Source organism: Castor canadensis, chromosome X, assembly GCF_047511655.1.
Source record: "Castor canadensis chromosome X, mCasCan1.hap1v2, whole genome shotgun sequence".
Taxonomy (NCBI): domain Eukaryota; kingdom Metazoa; phylum Chordata; class Mammalia; order Rodentia; family Castoridae; genus Castor; species Castor canadensis.
The window spans coordinates 110,779,392-110,798,909 of record NC_133405.1 but is presented as its reverse complement, the minus strand read 5'-3'; the positions used below and the strand labels follow the sequence as shown (position 1 = coordinate 110,798,909).

The 19,518-nt window shown below is 35.5% G+C and overlaps 1 non-coding gene across 1 annotated transcript; it reads left to right on the top strand.

Moving 5' to 3' along the window:
* Positions 1–17,838: 17,838 nt before the first annotated feature.
* Positions 17,839–17,945, top strand: LOC141420054 (U6 spliceosomal RNA). The gene has a single exon (XR_012444762.1). It is a non-coding gene; the product is annotated as a U6 spliceosomal RNA (small nuclear RNA).
* Positions 17,946–19,518: the final 1,573 nt, after the last annotated feature.

Here is a 19,518-nt window from a genome sequence, read left to right as displayed (position 1 = left end):
ATTAAAATGCCACCCATCTACTCTGTGGTAATCTATTACTCATGTCATTCAATAATTTTGCACTACTCATTATTTACCTTGTGCATCCCTACAATTTTCCTTTGTTCTGTTTCTTAACTAAGGTCTCTAACAGGAACTATTAAGCTACATTCTTAACATTCATCTCCTAAAGAAATATGTTTGAACCTCACTGCAGCAGCCACTTTATTATATATTGATGAACTAACACCCTTCCAAGAGCAACCCATTGAAAGCTTTTAAATTTAAAAGAATACTGTGTTTTAGCTACTTGATGAAATTTATAAAAATATTCCATGTGAAAGTGATAGATTAGATAGGATGTCCCATCTCTACACAGGAAGTTCAGTTTGTACAGGAACTTTATGTGATTTTGCTACTGTGCTCAACTCTTCTTTTACACTTGCTATTAGTTGAAAGGTTTACTTTCCATTTTGGCAAATGTGGAAGAAGATCAACACTCCCAGACTCCCATTACTAGTACTTGCATCTGTTCTGACTTTCCTTTCTTTCTGGTCACTCTGAACTGACTCTTCTTTTGGTACAAATGAACCTTCATAGATGTGCATTCAATCTCCTCTAGATGCAGAAATCACTCCTTTATATACTTATAATTTATAGATATTTTCTATATTTTTATATATTCATTAAAATTGAAATGTCTTGGGGCTAAAGGTGTGGCTCAAGTGGTAGAGCGCACGCCTAGCAAGCGTAAAGCCCTGAGTTCAAACCCCAGTAATGTCCCCCCACCACTTGAAATGTCTTATGGAGAAACATGTATAATAAAGGGTAAAATCAATCATTCTATGAAATGTCCCATGAAATGCCTGCCCAAGTAGAGATATCATATTGGTAGATACCTAACTAATTCTGGTGTACCAGACATGTCTAAAGAACAGGCATGCAATTTTAGAAGTCAAAAGTACATAAATGGTATTCAAAGCTGTGAGATGTGACTGGGTTGATAAAGTCAGAAGCTCATTGAGTATTAGAGAGCATGTAGAGAAGCTAGCTGAGTGGGGATGGTCCATTCAGAAGGAAGAAGGGTAACACAATGAAAGACATGTGAGGAAAGTGAAGAAGGAGAGGGTGGTCAGTGATGCTGACCGCTGCTGAGAAATATATATTAAAAAAGAAGAGTAATGTGAATGCTGGATTTAGTAACAAGGAAGCAATCTTCTTTTGAAAATTGAATCACTAAAGAGTTGAAGGGCCAAAAGTCCAAAATTTTGCCAGAAATATTTTCTTTGAAGAGGAAAATAAAAATTGGTGGAACATGGAGTACAATGTCTGTTGTCAAGGAACATTAAGGAATAAGTAGGTTTGAAAAATATTATAGAACCCCCAAAGCAGTGAAAAAGTTATACATGATATTAAGATGGCAAACAAACAGCATTGTTAAAGGTAGTATTGAAAGGACTAAAAATGGCAAAGGAAGATATGTTTCACATCTAGATTAAGATTACTTAATGTCAATCATAGATTTAACATTATTTTTCAGAACTGTGAACAGAGAAGATTTCCTTGAGATAGGTAGCAACTGACTAGTTTTCTTCAAGGACAATCAATATTATTGATGTCCCCAAAACTTAACTTTAGTGCATCTGTTAATACTGAATATTATGTCCCTTAATTCAACATTGAGAAAGGATATATACCTTTTTAGATCTGACATTTGTTTTTAAAATATAAACAATGCACTGGGAGTTTATCATTAAAAATTCATAGAATAGATTCTTCCAGTACTATTTTTAATGGAGTTTCAGATACTTATAATTAAATAACACTTTGACTGGTTCACATACAAGGCTACAAATTTTATTGCTATCACTACAACTACTTAGGTTACTGTATTATTTTTCATTGTAACCTGCAATTACTAGAAGATTAAAAGTAAGACTTTTCCTTGCTGTATAGGTACAAATTAATGTCATATCAAACATCATAGTTAAAATTAAGGCTCAGCATATTCAAAGGTTAGATGATAAGTCTTAATTTTATTATGGTTTAACTAATGTAAGCTTTGATATAATAATCAGGAATTTACAATGTTTCTTTGGTTAATTAACATTGCTGAAAAACAACACTGATGATATTATTGTGCAAAGGACAGTTCTTTGTACATAATAGATGAACAATAAGGATCTGTCATACTATTTTAAAAGATGTACTTGGAGCTCTCAACAAGATTTTTTATGTTGACTTACTAGAAATCACTATCATTTGTTGCAAGTTAAGTCTCTGTAACTAAATTGTGACTTATTGAGGCTAATCTAAATATAGGAAGCACTTGTCCTGGATGTGTGAAAGGTAAGATGGTAACCTATTTTCTATTCAGTCTTAGAGAGACAACTGGATCATATTTAATAGTGAAAGATAAAATTTGACTAGTGATATAGTTATAGAAATGCAAGTAAAAGACTGTATTGTAGGACTGGTGGAGTGGCTCAAGTGGTAAAGCATCTGCCTAGAAGTGTGAGGCCCTGAGTTCAAACCACAGTACCACTAAAAATATATATATATACCCTAAAAACACTGTATTGTACCAATCCAGAACATTTTCTTATTAACTATTATTTATTATGCATATAGTCACCCTATCTGGAAAACAGGGCCAGTCTGAGAGTCCCATTCCTCTTTCATCACTCATCCTCACTATTATAGTGTTTATGAAATTAATGAACTCTCTTGCACACATATTTTACACTGGAATTTTCAAATATGTTAATCTTAGAACATCTCTCTGACTTCTGTGGACCTTTAAAATGAATATCTGAGAAATGGATATCGCTTCTTCTAAATCCGTTAAGTGTTGGAGACAGTTTTCTGTCCTTTAAGGTATCATTAGCTTTCATAACAACTTCTTTGGGTTTGTACTTTCTTTCCTGTCTTTGAGACAGTCTTACTATGTTGCGTAGGCTGGCTTCAAACTCCTGGCTCAAGCAATCCTCCCACTTCATCCTTCCAAGTAGCTATGTCTACAGAGATGTGCCATTGTGTCTGACTATATATCCTTTTTAACAGTGAAGTGGAAACAAGTGAGTGTGCAAATAATTCATAATATGTATATATGAAGATATGCTATAATGAAATTGCCTTAAGTTATGTTCCAGCATCTATCTCTGAGAAGAGAAAACAGTGATATAATTTTCACACTAGTACCAATTATTTTTTTCAAATATCAAAGACTTGGGGATTTTTTTTGTTATTTTTCTTATTTTCTTGTTTAATGTTTGAGTACTTGGAAAGTTATGACATTTCTCTTAATTGACTCATCATACCTGTTTTAACTATGTCTCCAAGTTCTTGTAAGGCTCAACAAGTTAACTTATAAAAACATGAGTTATAATTTTAAATCATTAAAAGCATAAGATCCTGTTTTCATTAACACTAGATAAACTTTACTTTTTCTCTGTTCTACAAATTCTTTAAGATATTAATCTTATAAAAGATGAATTAGATGATCTAAAATTTAAGCTACTTTGTTCAGCTTTTGTTATCATTCATTTATTGTGAGGCAAGTGATGTTATGCAAGAGATCCAGGGTCATTACATTTTATAATGGTGAGAATGCAATCTTGAAGCATCATAAATATTAAACAACCATATAAGGTATTTGGAAGTTTTTACTGCAATACATTGCATGTCTCAGAAACACCCCTTAGTGTATTTTGAATATTAATAAATGTTTTTAAAACGTGACAATAATGTGAAGTCCATTCATGTCTTGATTCAGGGCCTTCAGGGTCCCTTGGGATAAAATAATACAATTCTAAAGGATGGTCCCTTTTCATTAAAAAGTGAAAATGATTCATGAAGTTTTTATAAGCCATCACTGTGTAAGTTAGAATATTCCATTTTTTTGCCCCAAGGTAAGGTTAATAGGGATATGGTATATAAAAAAAGAAAAAGTAGCAACGACCAGTCACCCATTTATGCATGACACCACGCATGAATGTGAGTTGAATGGGATGAGTCAGTCTTTCCCAGGAAAGGTTTTTCCACTGCTAGAAATGATGATAGCCTTAAAGCTGAACAAAAACAATCTGCTTGATTTTCTCTGACTAAAAAATTCTCCCTGTAATCCACAGATAAGTATCACTTATGCATTAGTGCAAATGACATTATTTACTTATTGCTAAATGGTGAGTATTAAGAAATTTTGCCAATGTAACATAGAAAGAAGGGATTTGCAAGAGAGGACTCTTTTCTCCTCCCCCCACTTAAACTGTATAAACGATATACTGGAGCATAGTTACATGGGTCCCCTCTAAAAGTCATCTAAGTCTTTTCTTTTTAGGATTTTTTTTTTCATTTTAGGAATCTTTATGTAACAATACCTACAAATGTTCTTCAACTCAATATTTATTTAGCCCTGGAGGGAATTTTATTCATATATTCGTGTATGTATACAAAAGGGGAAAAGTGACCAGAATGAATGCAGGAAAGCTAGGCACCTGAAGCAAGTGACAATTTAATTATGCCTTTGAGACTTGGAGGGGATGAAGCACTGGAAGAAGCATCATTGCCCATCCAGTTTAAATCCCTGCCTTTCAACTACTATCCTAGTATTATCTCAGTATTATAGACAGGACAACTTACTGAAACTAAGATGTAGGTACGAAAGTCAAAATTAAGGGTGGGAATGTCAGATAATGAAATAAATCATCCCCTTGATGCTTAGAAAGAATTTGAATCCAATAGCAAAATGCAGTAAAGTGCTAATTAACTAAAGGGAATTTAAGTTTTCCTGCCCCTGGACAAACATCTCCCCATCACAGACTCTGATGTTTTACTGCAGATGTGCTGGAAGTTCTGTACATGCATATTATTGGTTCTCTTTCAAGTAGTCTTTCGAAGATGGTATAGTTATGACTGACACAATTCCATCTTTCTTTCTGCTGCGTATTAGGGCACTCCTCTCCTGATCTGAGTCTCAGGAAAGATTCCTGTCCTTCTACTGCTGACCACAAAACAACGTTTGGAATAAATCTCTGGCCATTTTTCTGTGTGAAATGAAACATATTTTTGGTGTGCTAAGGATTGAAGTGAGATGATTCCAAGCCTCTGAGTGGAATGATTAATTCGTGTTCTTTTTTTTTTTTTTTTTTTGCAGCCCTGGGCTTTGAACTCAGGGTCTCATGCTTGCTAGGCAGGCCTTCTTACCACTGAGCCACTCCACCAACCCCCAATTTATGTTATTAATAAACATTTTTATTTTGGATCAGTTTTAGATTTACAGAAATGTTGCAAATGATAGTATAAATAATTCCAAAATACCCATCTCCCACTTTCCCCAAATATTAACATCTTATATATAAATCCATATTGCATTTGGCAGCACTAAGAAGTTAGCATTGATGCATTTCTATTAGAATTTATTCATATTCCACATTTTTTTCCACTAATATCTTGTTTTTGTTTTTTTTTTCTGTTCCAGAAGCAGAAGGATGTTTTCAAAAACTGAAGTTTCTTGGTACATTTCTCTGCTCAAAATTCAACAATGGTTCATTATCATACTCAAAGTAAAATCCAACATTATATTCTAACCTACAGTGTACTACCTGATTTTTCACTCCACAATGCTATGCTTTGGATGTAGTGCTAGTGTCCTCTGTGGCTTCATATGTGTGGAAATTTAATTCTCATTTGGAGGTACTAGTAAGGTAAAAACGTAGTTCTATAGTTTGTAGAAGTGGAGCTTTTGAAATGTCATTAAGATAAGGTCATCTATGTGGAGAATCAAGAATTCGGTCATGGTAACTTTTAAGAAGAGAAAGACCAGAAGAGACAAAGAGACACACATATCCATGAAGGGGAAGCTGTTTCCCATGCTTCCTCCCTTGCTGGAGCGAGGTTTTCTCTCTTGCTTCTTGGTTATTACTGGACCTAACTGGGCTTAACTGGGAGCAACTGGAGATTTTAGAAAGGACACCTGACAGACAGACAGACAGAAAGTTGAGGTCAGGTGTATTGTATGCCCAGTTGGAGATGCACAACCCTCATTGCTTCTCTTCTCTGCCTTGATTCTTTAAGGCCTTTCTCCTTGTAGTTCCTTAAAACCTTGCTTCTAAAGTCTTCTTTAAAACCTTGCTTAAAACCTCTTTCCTTAGGCTCACATAGTCCCATGTTTGCTCTTAGTTTATCTTTAGCTTAATTGCTCTTAAAGTCTTTTGCCCCCAGGCTTGCACTGGCTCATCTCTCTTTAGCTCTCTCTTTTTTTTTATTTCTTTTATTCATATGTGCATACAATGTTTGCGTCATTTCCACCCCCTTTCCCCCACCACTTTCCTTTCCCATGCCCCCTCCCTCTTTTAAAGCTTTGGTGCTACAAACTTGCAAACAGCTGGCTCCTACAACCTGCATATGCATAACTCTTAAAGTCTTGTCCTTAGACTTGCACTGGGCACTGTCCCATGTACTCTTTGGCTTTTCTTTAGCTTTAGCCTTCCTAAGGCCTCTGTATGAAGTTCTTTCTCAGCTTTGCTTTCTGAAGCCTATGTTAAAGTTCTCAGTGCAGACTTCCTATCAACCCCTCTTCAGCATTTTCCCTTCAATAATTCTTTTCCCTTCAGCAATTTGCCCATTCAATGATTCTTTTCCCTTCCAAAAGCTTCCCACACCAAAAGCCCAAAGTAAAGCCCCAAAAAAGCAAAAACAAAAGCCCCCAAAAGCACAAAGCCAAAAGTCAAGCAAAAAGTCCAAAAGCCCAAAAGTAAAGCCACAAAAAGTGAAAGCAAAAAAATCCCAGCCCTCCTTCAGTGGGCCTTTTATAAACAGTGGCAAACAGGGTAGAACAGAGGCTTTGGGGAGGGGCATGACATTGTAACAGGAGAAACCCGTGTTCCTGCTTCTCTGAATGCAAACTTAAGAGATGCAGCTGTTCTCCTTTTTTCTGTTTCATGCTGGGGCAGTGCCTATCTCGGCCTGCAGGTAAAAGCAATTAACTGCATCTCACCTTGCTTGTGTCCAGTTCTCATAGGCTTTGATCTGCTCCCCACATATTCATTCTCCCCCTTTTCTCTTCCTATCCTTGGCTGTGTCTCCATGTACCTTGAGACTCTGGAGCAATAAGGCCCTCTCTAGTTATGAACCAAAATGAACTTTTTTATAAAGTAGTCTTCCTCAGGTATTTTGCTATAGCAATGAAAAGCTAATACAATAACTAATTACCTTTCTGGACTCTTCTCTAACTCCTCTGCTCCCCACCTTCTTTTGGTCCCCAGGCTGCACTTAAAATTGACCATTATGCTTTTCTTTAAGCACATTTTTGCCTTAGGCCTTTGCATTGATGCTTCCTTTTAATTGATGTCTGTGGCATCAATTCCTATTTCTAAGGAATATGTAATGCTAATTCTGTCATACCCTTTAAATCTTAGTTTAAATGCCACTTTATCAGTGATGTCCATCCTCAACTTCCAAGCCCTCCCTTATCCTGCCCTCCCCATTCTTGTTCATGTTTATCTCCAAAGTGCTTATCATATTACATTTTGTCATGTCTCTTTAGCCTCCTCTGGATTATAACTTTTGCTTAGGCTTTCTTTGTTTCTTATAACCTTGAAAATTTTGAGAAAAGTTTTTAGATATTTTGTACAATATCCCTCAGTTTAGGTTGTCTGATATTTTTCTCATATTTGTATAGAGGTTAGAGATTTGGGGGAGATAACCCAGAGGTAAAATTTCATTTTTATCACATCATATCAAGGGAACATATTGTTGCTATGACTTATCCTTGATTACTGGAGTGTAGGTAATGTTTCTCAAGTTTTTCTAGTGTAAACTTAGTCATTTCTCTCCTCATATTGCACTTTTTGGAAGGAAGCACATACAACTCAAACTTATAAAAAGGAGGATGTTATGCTTCACCTCCTTTAGGACAGAGTATTTGCATAAATTTATTTGGAAGTCTTCTTCATGGAGATTGTATATATATCTACCATTTATCTATTTGATCATTTATTTGTATTAATATGGACTTATGGGTATTTATTTTATGCTTTTATAATGCAGTACTACTTTATTTTATTGCTGAAGTTTTTCTAGATTTGTCATTGGAAATTCTCTCAGTAAGCTCTTGTGTCCCTTTGCCAATACTTTTCATTTATGTGTACTTCCTTTCTTTGTGGCACTATGTGATCTTCCACAAAAGTATTGTGTAGTGTGTTCTCTGCCTTTGCTCTTCAATCAGCAATTTCTTTTAAGAAGCTGTGGTTCTTTTTATTGGAGAACAGAATTAGAATCCAACATCTGGGTTCTGGTTATTTGTTGCTACTAGGGTGTCATTATTTGTAGATTGTTAGTGAACATAGCTATGAATATGTGTATATTTACTAACTGATGTGTATATATATATTCATATCTAAAAGTCAGTCTGTGTACCAGTCTATATCTATATTAAGGTAAACATGAGTTAATTTTGATGTCTCCAACTTGGCTTATTCTGGATTTCATCCTTGTTTACCTGTGATCTTCCATTCTTATTATGGAAAACCCGGCTTTCATCATCTGCCTCCATTTACTTATTTGTTCAAACCAAGTACACAAGTACAGCAGCATCAGAAATGTTAACCTATATGTCCATGTGATTTTGCCACCTAGAGTATAGTTTTTATGGACTTTTTATGTCCCAGTTGACTCAGTTCCTTTTCCTCTTCCCCTTCAACAGCTATGGCCTACTTTTGTGATAAAGTTTGATGTTTTACTTGCAGTCTGAATTCAATCTAGGATCCTCCACACTCCTGGTTGATTTTAACAATAAATTCCACATATTAACATTCATCATGATATGATTTTTAACAACTGTGTAACTAAATTACATCATGTATCTACTAATGCAGTATGATTCTGGTTTGTTCTACCACCCTAAAATGCCTTGTGTTCCTCTTTCTCTCACAGTACCACTTCCCCAACTCCCTGACATCCACTGGATTATTTTCTGTCCTTACTGTTTTGCCTATTTTCAGTATGTCATTGATCTGAAATCATGTAGTATGTGGCCTTGTCATTGGTTTCCTTCACTTACCAAAAGGCATTTAAGATTCATTAATGCTGTTGTGTGCAAATTATCTCAAGACAGTATGGAACCACCAGAGTTTATCTGTTCAACTATTGAAGGTTATCCTATTTTCTTCCATTTTCTAATGATACTGAATAGAGCTGCTATAAACATTCATGTTAGGTTTTCGTGTAGATATAAATTTTTAAGACAAATGAATAAATACCTAAGATTTTGATTATTGGATTGCATTGTAGGTCTATGTTTAACTTTATAAGATCACTGCTAGTCTGTCCTTCTATGTGACTGTAGTTACATTATTCTGCTTTCTTTGCAGCAAAAATGGAGTTTGCCTAGTCTGTTCCACTGATCTGTGTGCCAGTGCTATTATCTCTACTACACTGTTATGGCTATTGTAGCTGCATAATAAGTTTTCAGATTGGGCAGTATGAATCCTCAAACTTTATCTTTCTTTATCAGTACCAGGTATGCTATTTTAGGTTCTTTGGGTTTTTCATATAAATTTTAGCATCTCTTTGTCAATATTTACAAAATAGTGTTCTGGAATTTTGACTTGGATGTTATTGATTATGTAGATTAATTTGAAGTAAGCTGGAATTTTAACAATACTGAATTTTCTGATCCCAAATCACAGACTACCTCTCTATTTATTTAAATCTTTGATTTTTTAAGTCAATGTCTTGTAGCTTTCTACATGTATATCCTATAGTTTGTTGAATTTTTTTTGCTTAGGTTCTTCATTTTGTTGGTGTTATTATAAATGATGTATATGTTTTTTTTAATTTCAAATTCCATTTGTTCCTTGTGGAACAAATTTAGTTTTGTATTATTGACCTTATAACCTCTGCCCTTACTAAGCTTAATATTAGCTCCAGGAGTTTCTTTGTTTAGTGGTTATCTGTTTTTTTTTTTTCTATTGGTTCTATGAATTTTTCTCCATAGATATTCATGTCATCAGCAAATAAAGGAAGTTTTATTTCTTCCTTTCCAATTTATGCAACTTGGTTACTTCTCTTTCCTAATTGCACTAGCCAATATTACTAACACAATGTTGAATAAAAGTGATAAGAAAACCTTGTATTGTGCCTGATCTATATGGGAAAACATGTTAGCTGTAAGTTTTCTATGGCTACCCTTTACTAAGTTAAGAAAGTTACAGAAACTTTTCAAAGGAAGTCCAAATGGCTAAAAAACACATGAAAAAATGCTCACCATCCCTGGCCATAAAGGAAATGCAAATCAAAATCACATTAAGATTCTGCCTCACTCCTGTTAGAATAGCTATTATCAAGAACACAAACAACAACATATGTTGGCCAGGATGCATGGAAAAAGGAACCCTCATACACTGCTGGTGGGAATGTAAGCTACTGCAACCACTAGGGAAAACAGTATGGAGGCTCCTCCAAAAACTAAAAAATAGATCTGCCATACAATCCAGCACTACCACTCCTAGGGATATACCCAAAGGAATGTGACTGAGGTTACAACAAAGGCACCTGCACACCCACGTTTATTGCAGCACTATTCACAATAGCTAAGCTATGGAAATAGCCAAGGCCACTACCGACAAATGGATTAAGAAAATACGGTATTTATATAAAATGGAATTTTACTCAGCCACAAAGAAAAATGAAATTATGTTATTCTCAGGTAAATGGATGGAAATGCAAAACATCATCTTACTAGAAGTTAGTCAGGTTCAGAATGCCAAAAGCTGTATGTTCTTTCTCATATGTGGAATATAGACCTAATACAAATGCAGCGATATTATGAAACACTGGTCACACTAAGAGGAGGTCACATATGGTAAGAGTAGGGTAAATGAGGGAAACTAAGAAGTTGAATATGGTTGATATACTTTCTATACAAGAATCAGTATAGAAATCTTAAACCAGCTGAAATCACTACATCACCATAAGAAAGGGGATAGGGTAGAATGAAGAAAATTAGAGGAGATTAACCAATTAGGGTTATAATACATACACACATGGAAATACCACAGGAAACTCCTTGTATAGCTACCTTTATCTCAAACAAGCAAAAATGTCACTTTTTCTTCTACAAAATTGTAGAACAGGAGGACAGAACAAGTCCTATGGAGGAAGGGGGTTTGGTATCAGTGGGAGGGGGAGATGGTGGGGAAAGGGGGTAGAAGGGTGAATATGGTGCAAAAAATGTGTACACATGTAAGTAAATGCAAAAATACCTGTTGAAACTATTCCAGGAATGGGGAAGAGGGAGATAAAGGAGAACAGTAGAGGGGGTGAATTCAAGTATGATATATTTGATAAATTACAAGAACTTTAATAAATCCTACAATGTACCCCCAGTCAGCACAATAAAGGGAGGAAAAAGAAAGTTACCTTTCACTTACAAGTTTTTGAGCATTTTTTAAAGGAATGGTACTTTATGCTACTGAATACTTTTCTACATCTATTGATAAGATCATATGTCTTTTTTAGCCTATTAATGTTAAAAAGTACATAGAAACTGAATATAAGACTATGAAACATTCTCATGACTTGAATCATTGGGGAATTGTATTTTTTCTGCTTTCAAATTGATGATTTTGCAACCTGAACCACTTTCTTCCATTGTATGGTTTTGTCTCCTATAGTGTTGACGCATTTATTCTGTGATAGATACATGTTTAATAACTTTTGTTCTTTACTGATTCTTGAGAAGCCATACAAAGGACTCTGATGCAATTACTATGGCTGATTCAGTTAATATAAATAAAGCAATTATAAATTTGAGGAAAAAAAAGCACTGACTCCATATCTGGACCCATAATTTAACTAAACACAGAAGAAAAGTTTGGTATCACTCCCTTTGTTTTATATGTCTCTTTTCCTTAGAGTCTCTTGTACAGTCACCTTGGGTTCCATGAAGGCTAGGAATGATTGATAACATCTTCATGACAAGGAACCAAAACTACCCCAGAGGAAGTGAATGGCATGGCCTCACAGGACACATCATCCCCAAAAAGAGGACAATGACCTATAATGTTGTGGCTGCACTCTGGAGCAGGAGGAATCATCTCATGGGAACCAGATTCCTCTCCTCAAGTGATGGCAGGGATAACAACTTGTCTGTAATCCCTTGCAGAGCAAGAACTAAGATATTGATCAACCTTGCCACACTTTTCCTGGGACTATTTAATAATTATACATACTGCTCTTATCTGCCCCAGTTTTTCCCCTATTTAAAGCTTAAGCTCATGTCTGTACCTCAAAGATGGGTTGAAATGCTAACTTTGCCTCTTGCTGAAGAGTGCCCATGGCCATAATAAATCTCCTTTGTCTGCCATTCCCCACTACTCACCTCTTTGTTTGGCAAATTAGGGCAAGTGGCTAGACTTGACATGTAGGAATCCCTGGAATTGGGCCTCTGGTGTAGAACTCTGGTTATAATACCATGACATAAATTGATTGATTTATGAAGATTAAACAAATGCTGCATTGTTAGATGAACTGCACTAGGCATAGTATTAAGGTGCATAATATATTTAATAACTAAATGGATTTCATTTCCTAATATTTTGTTAAAGATTTTTATTTCTATGTTACTGAGTAATAAGGTACTATTGTTTCCTTTTCTTAGATGTCTTTCTGATTTTAGTATATAGTTCATAATGACCTCATAAACCAAGTTAGGAAGTTTTCTCTCTTATATTGTCTGGAAATGAATGTATGTTGTTGGAATTACTTATTCCTTAAATATTTGGTAGATTTCTATCTTAGTTTTTGTGCTGCCATAACAAAATGCTTCACACTGAGAAATTTACAAAGAATAGAAATTTATTTTCTCATAGTTATGGAGGCTGAAAAGTCCAAGGTCAAGGCACCAGCAGATTTGGTTGCATAGTTAGCATCTTGTCTCTGCTTACATAATGAAATCTTGAATCCTTCATTCTCTGGGGAACAGGAATGCTGTGACCTCACATGGCATAAAGTAGAGGAGCAAAAGGGACAAAATACCTCCGTCAAATTCATTTACAAAAGAACCTAATTCCATTCACAAAGCCGCCACTCTCATGACTCAATCGCCTTCTAAAGGTACCACACTGTTCTATTGGCTATTAAGTTTCAATGTGAATTTTGGAGGGGATACAAACACTAAAGCCTTAGCAAGTTCACCACTTACATAGTCTGGGCTTGCAGGTTCTTTGGGAGGTTTTAAGCTACTAATTCAATTTGCTTGACAGATATGAATTTGCTCAGGTTATCTACATCCCCTTAAGTGAATTTCAGTTGTGATTTATATCTTTCAAGAAATTAGAACCAGATGCTAGTGGCTCACACCTGTAATCCATGCTAATTGGGAGGCAGCAATCAGTAGGATCAAAGTTTGAGGCTAGCCCAAGCAAAAAGCAAGACACTATCTCAAAAATACCTAATGCAAAAAAAGGGTGCTGACAGAGTGGCTTAAGTGATATACTGCCTGCCTAGCAAGCGTGAGGCCCTGAGTTCAAACTCCAGTACATAAAAAAAGGATATTAATCTATTTTATCTAAGTTACTGAATTTATGGACATGGGGTTACTCAAAGTATTCTCTTATTAACTTTAATGTTCTAGGACGAGTAGTAATGACCCTTTTATTTCTGATATTGACCTTTTGTATTGTTGTTCCTTTATGATGTTGGCCTCGATATTGCTCGAGTTCTATCAGTCTTATCGATATTTTCTCTGAGAGGTTTAAACCTTTTTATCTGTCTTTAGTTGTTTGCAATTTAAATATGATATGGAAGGGATGTGTGTTGTGTGTATGTGTGTGTGTGTGTGTTTGTGCATTTATTCTGATTAGTGTCCTCTGAGCTTCTTTGATGTATGGGTTGGTGCTTGATGCTAATTTCTCTTTACATTTTAGTTTGGGAACTTTCTATCAACTTATATTCCTCCATTTTGTTAAGTCTACTTAAGGGAATTTCTGAAAGGAAATTTTCTAGAATGTTACTTTTTTCTGGTTTCTACAATTTCCTTTTGACACTTTCTCATGTTTTCTTCTTTCTTTATTAGTGGTACTAGGGTTTGAATTCAGGGCCTTTCACTCATTATGCAAGTATTCTACCACTTGAACAATGTTCTCAGCCCTTTTGTCTTTTAGTTATTTTTCAGGTAGGGTGTTGTGCTTTTTGCCTGGACCAGCCTTGGACTGTGATCTCTGTAGGGAGATCACCTCCCATGCAGCTGGTATTAGAGGAGTGAACCTACAGAAGTAAGCCACCATGCACAGCTTGTTTGTTGAGATGGGGCCTTCCTAACATTTTGCCTAGGATGGCCTTGAACCTTGATTCTCTTGATCTCCACCTTCCAAATAGCTGGGATTATGCATGAGAGCCACTGTTCTTGCTCCTTCTCATGATTTTTCATGCTACTCATCTGGCTTTGCATGGTGTTCACTCTTTCCATTAAAACCTTACCATATGAATCATAGCTGTTTTAAATTCTGTCTGATAATTCAAACATTGTCGTAACATCTGAATTTGGTTCTTCTGATTATTTTGTGACTTTAAACTTTTGCCTTCTGCATGCTTTTAAAATTTTTCCTGAAAACCAAACTTGTTGCATAGGGTGATAAATACTGAGTTAAATAGACATTTGGTCTCAGGCTGGCTTGTGTTTGGTATTATTTATAGCTATGAACATAGGAAGTTTCAAATTCTTTTTCTTTTCTTTCTGAACTCCCCTCATGGCTTGGGGCTTCCCTTTGTATTACTCCTTAAAGAAAGTCTTGTTTCTTGGTGCTATCCCAACTGGAAACCACTGATCCTGTTTCTGGAAGCTTATTATCATAACAGTGGTGGGGAGTGGGAGAAGGGACACTTATTCCAATCTTCAGATGAAATCCAATTACTGAAGTGCATGGTGAGCCTATGACTTGAGGATGTGGCCTTCACAAGTGTTTCTTTTCCTTCTTCAGGGTTGGAGTTTTTTCAGCCCCTGACCTCTGATTCTTTCCACACTGAACAAGTTATCCTTCAGTGTCTCCAGTCATTGTTCTTGAGGTTCTCTTCTGTGTTAATTTAGTCTTTTATTTTTAATCTTAAGCGACACAGAGAGACCTTGGCAGAGCATATTTCCTTTCACCCAGCTTGAATGGCATTTCCCTGGGTGCCAGTTGGCAATGTCAGTCTTCCTGGAGATTAAGCCCTAAATTCTACAAGGGAACAGTGGCTACTCTTCCCTCCCCCAGCTGAGGCCATGGGAGGGGTGGGAACCTTTTCAGGATTCTTGATCCTGAAGGAGCCTGGGTTCCTGTAAGAAAAACTGGTAAAAGTGTGACTGCATTTCTCAGGAATTCTCACTATCATGATCACCCACACTCAGATTCTGCTAATTCACCAAATTTTCTAGTTTAATGTTTATTCTAGCACATATGGCACCTGTCCTATGACTCCTATTCCAAGGAAGTAACTAAATGGGTTTTCTTCTTGGAGGAGCCTGACCCTCCAGATTTGAAGATGGTAGTTTTGAGACAGGTTAGTGACATAGAAAGTCATGAGACTCCGTCCTCTTCAGCAAAAGCAACCCTATACTGAATTCTTCCTCCCCATCCTGTACAACTCCTGAACATCTCCTCACTTGTAAATTCCTTTTCCATTGTAAATCCCTTTGCAAAAGTTCTCCAAAAGACAAAGGAGTATCTTCCTCAGTTCAGACCAGAAATGGCACATGTCCAGTAAAAAGGAATCTGTCCTCCATTTGACTTATCAGGTAAAGCTCTCTACTTAAGACTTTATAAATATTGGTTGCATCTCATACATACAAGTAGACTTGGAAATCAGCCTAAGTGCATAAACAGAATAGCAAGACTTTGTCAGTCAGACCTGTTAATGACCCTTGCCGCTCTTGCAAAGATTGCCCAGTATTTTCCCCCACCATTTGTAACTTATAAATTACCCTTTTAGCAAAGATCAGTGCTTCTGTGCCACCTGACCAGAGCCCACCACTTTTTCTTTTCGGTGCTTATTCTTTCCTTTTTGCTCAAGTAAACTTTGCTACTGTTTTTTCAATTTGTATCTCTATTCAGTTCTTTATTCAGGATATGCAAAGATCTGAGATATTCTGGATGAGTCTCATTAGACTACCCATTGGTAACAGTTTGCCCTACAGTCTCACTTTTCTCATGGGTCCAAGAAAAGTTATTGATATTCAGTTTTTCCAGGTTTTTCTTCTTATAAGGATGGGAATAATGACATTCAAACTCTTCATATGCCTGAGCTAAAACCAAAGTCCCTGAAATATAGTTTTAATAAATTAGGGTATATCATTTTAAAATTATGAGTCAATTCTTATCTCCTAATTCAGATTCTGATGTCATCTAAGACTTAATTCAACAGCCACAAAATACCTGAGTCATGAATTAGTTATTTATTATTACTTGAGAATTAAAATGCTTTTAAGATTTCTTCCTTCTCATTAGAGACCAGGACATTGATATTGTTGCATGACACACTAAGGTTATTCAGAGTTTATGACATAAGTCAGTGTTCTGGCTCATTTCCTGGTCTACTAATTGTAGGAATGAGCAATAAACATATTACCAGACTCTCCCATTTATATCCATCAATTGTAATTTAAAGAAAACTCATGCTTAATTCCTTTCTCAGCCTTTTATTACACATAGAAGTTAGTTTAATAATAATTCCATAGATTCATGTAAATCATTTTCATGTGTCATATTTTTGATCCTTTTCTAAAGAATTACTATTTTCAATTAGTTCTTATTTGTACTGGAATTCAAAGAAAGTAAATAATTTGCCAAAGTACATGAGGCTAAAATGTAGGGAAAAACAGGAAACTCAGTTCTCATACTTTTAAACCTCACATGGACTTCTCTTCACTTGGGAAGTCAACTGCATTTACCACGCTGCTGACCACTTGATATAACTGCCTGCACTATTTTTAGCACAAAAGAATGTACACCTGCTTTTCAGCTCTGCAAAGCATGCTTTCTAAGACAGCCTCTGAACAAAGTAAATACTCAAAAATGTCTCCTCTCAATCACTCATTCTCTTCATTTTGCAGTACTTTTAAAGACTGCAACTAGTAAATGAAATAGAAACAAATAAAAGCAAATTCTGTAATATTTAATATTAATAGTCTTTCTCAGAGTAGTAGGTGAATATTTATTGGAATTACTTAGGTAAATTTTACTACTCAGTTTGTACATTATTACTCTTTCTCTTTTGCTCTCCTAATGTATCATTTGCTCTTCTACCATAGATTTTCTATTTCTATTATGAATTATTATTTGTAGATATGGGCAGTAACTTTCAAGGACTGGAAACACTTTAAGAAAAGATAACATGACGTATGTATTATTACATCAATAGGATTTATTATGTTTTACTTAAAGGTGCTTCTGAACATACTGACCTTAACATTTCTCAATACATAGTTAAGTATAACCTATTTTGATTTAAGCATTCTCTTATATTTAAGCCATTCTTATAAGAAGTAGCTCAGTTTCAGAAATCACAAGAAATCAACTGCAAAAAAATGTTCAAATAAGATAAGTAGGAGGTCACTGAACCTCATTTCTGTTTTCTGCATGTCACTTCCTTTCCTCTGGCTACTTTTAGGCCGGGGCAACATGTGGTCAGGCAGAGCACTCTGCACTACTTTTGGTCCACAATACTGCTTGTTTCTAAAATCAAAAATAAAGCCTATTGATCTGAAAACTATCTGGGGCACACAGCAGTAATCTCAGCAGTCAGGAGGCTAAGAAAGGAGGATGTAAGCATGAAGCCAGCCTGGGATACATAGGGAGATCCTGCCTCACGAAAACAAAACAAGTGCTTACTTCAGCAGCACATATACTAACATGGGAATGATATGGAGAAGATTAGCATGGCTCCTGTACAAGGATGATGGGAAAACTCATGAAGATTTCCATATTTCTTGGAAAATTTGCCAAATCTTGAGAAGGAGACAGTCAGACACACCAAGCTTTTAGAACACCAAGCAGACAGGACAAGAAAAGAAAGCATTAAGTATACCCAACAAGGAAAAAATTATTGAAAACTGAAAGAGATAAACACCAGTCACTTACAAAGGCAGGATCATGAGAATGACATCAGATTTCTCAACAGAAACTCTAAAAGCAAAGTGAACATGGAATGATGTATTTCAAACCCTGAAAGAACATAACTGCCAACCTAGATTACTGCTTCTGGCAAAGCTAACCTTCATAAGTGAATGAGAAAAAAAAAAACCTTCCATAACAACAAAAACTAAAGAAATTCATGACTATTAAGCCAGCACTACAGAAGATGTTATCGGATTTCTTCACACAGAAGAGGAATACAAAAGCAACCACAAAAGTATGAGAAAGAATAAATCACACTGAATGAGTAGATAAACAAATGAACAGCAGGAAATAATCAAATATTGCAAAAAGAAAAAAATGACAGGAGTTACTGTGTACCTTTTAATAACAACTCTGAACATTAATTAATGGTCTCAATTCTTCCATCAAAAGAAATATACTGTTGAGTTGGATTAAAAAAGACACACCATTTGTTGCCTACAGGAAATGTACCTCAGTTGGAAAAACAAACACAGGCTTAAAGTGAAAGGATGGGATAAAATTTTCTAAGCAAATGGAACCCAAAACCAAGCAGAAGTGACTATACTACTCACATCTGGCAAAGCTGATTTCAAAGTAAAATTGTTCAGAAGAGACAAAGAAGGTCATTTTATATGATAAAGGAAACAATCCATCAAGAGGATATAGCATTGTGAACATATATGCACCAGATCTCAGCAAACCCAATATACATAAAAGCACAGATAGAGCCCAAAACAGTGATTGTGGGTTACTTCAATACCTCACTCACATTAATAGATACGTCATTCAGACAAAAAAATCAACAAACTTCAGAGTTAAGCAACACTATAGATCAAATGGATTTAACAGCCCAGTAAACTAATAGGCACTTGTTGCAAGAGTAGTATCTTCTGAGTAAGGACCTCTTATCATGTGCCCTGATTTATAAAGGCAATTGTTTCAGATACTGTCATTTAAAATATATTTTTGTTGGTTTTTGGTAAGAAGCCCATCTTAAGAGGATTTTTTAAATTCTTGTTTTACATACTATTTTATTAATAAGACTGAGTTCTAGCAAATGATTTTTCAACATTTATTGATATGATCACAAAGCTTTCTGATTTTACTTTTTAATGGAATGTGTTGTATTGATACATTTTATGATTATTGACTTATCATTCCATTCCCAGAATAAACCCTACTTCACCTAATACACTATTCTTCTGACTTTATTTTCTAAGATTTTATTTTGAATGCTTTATCTACGTCCATAAGGGAGATTGGGCTATACTTTTCACTGAGGTTACCAATTTTGATCTTACATTATGTTAACCTCATAAAATACTTCAGAGAGCTCCTCATCTTTTTTTTTAACCTCTGATTCTTTAAGTGACATTGAAATCAACTTTTCCTCTTAATATCATAT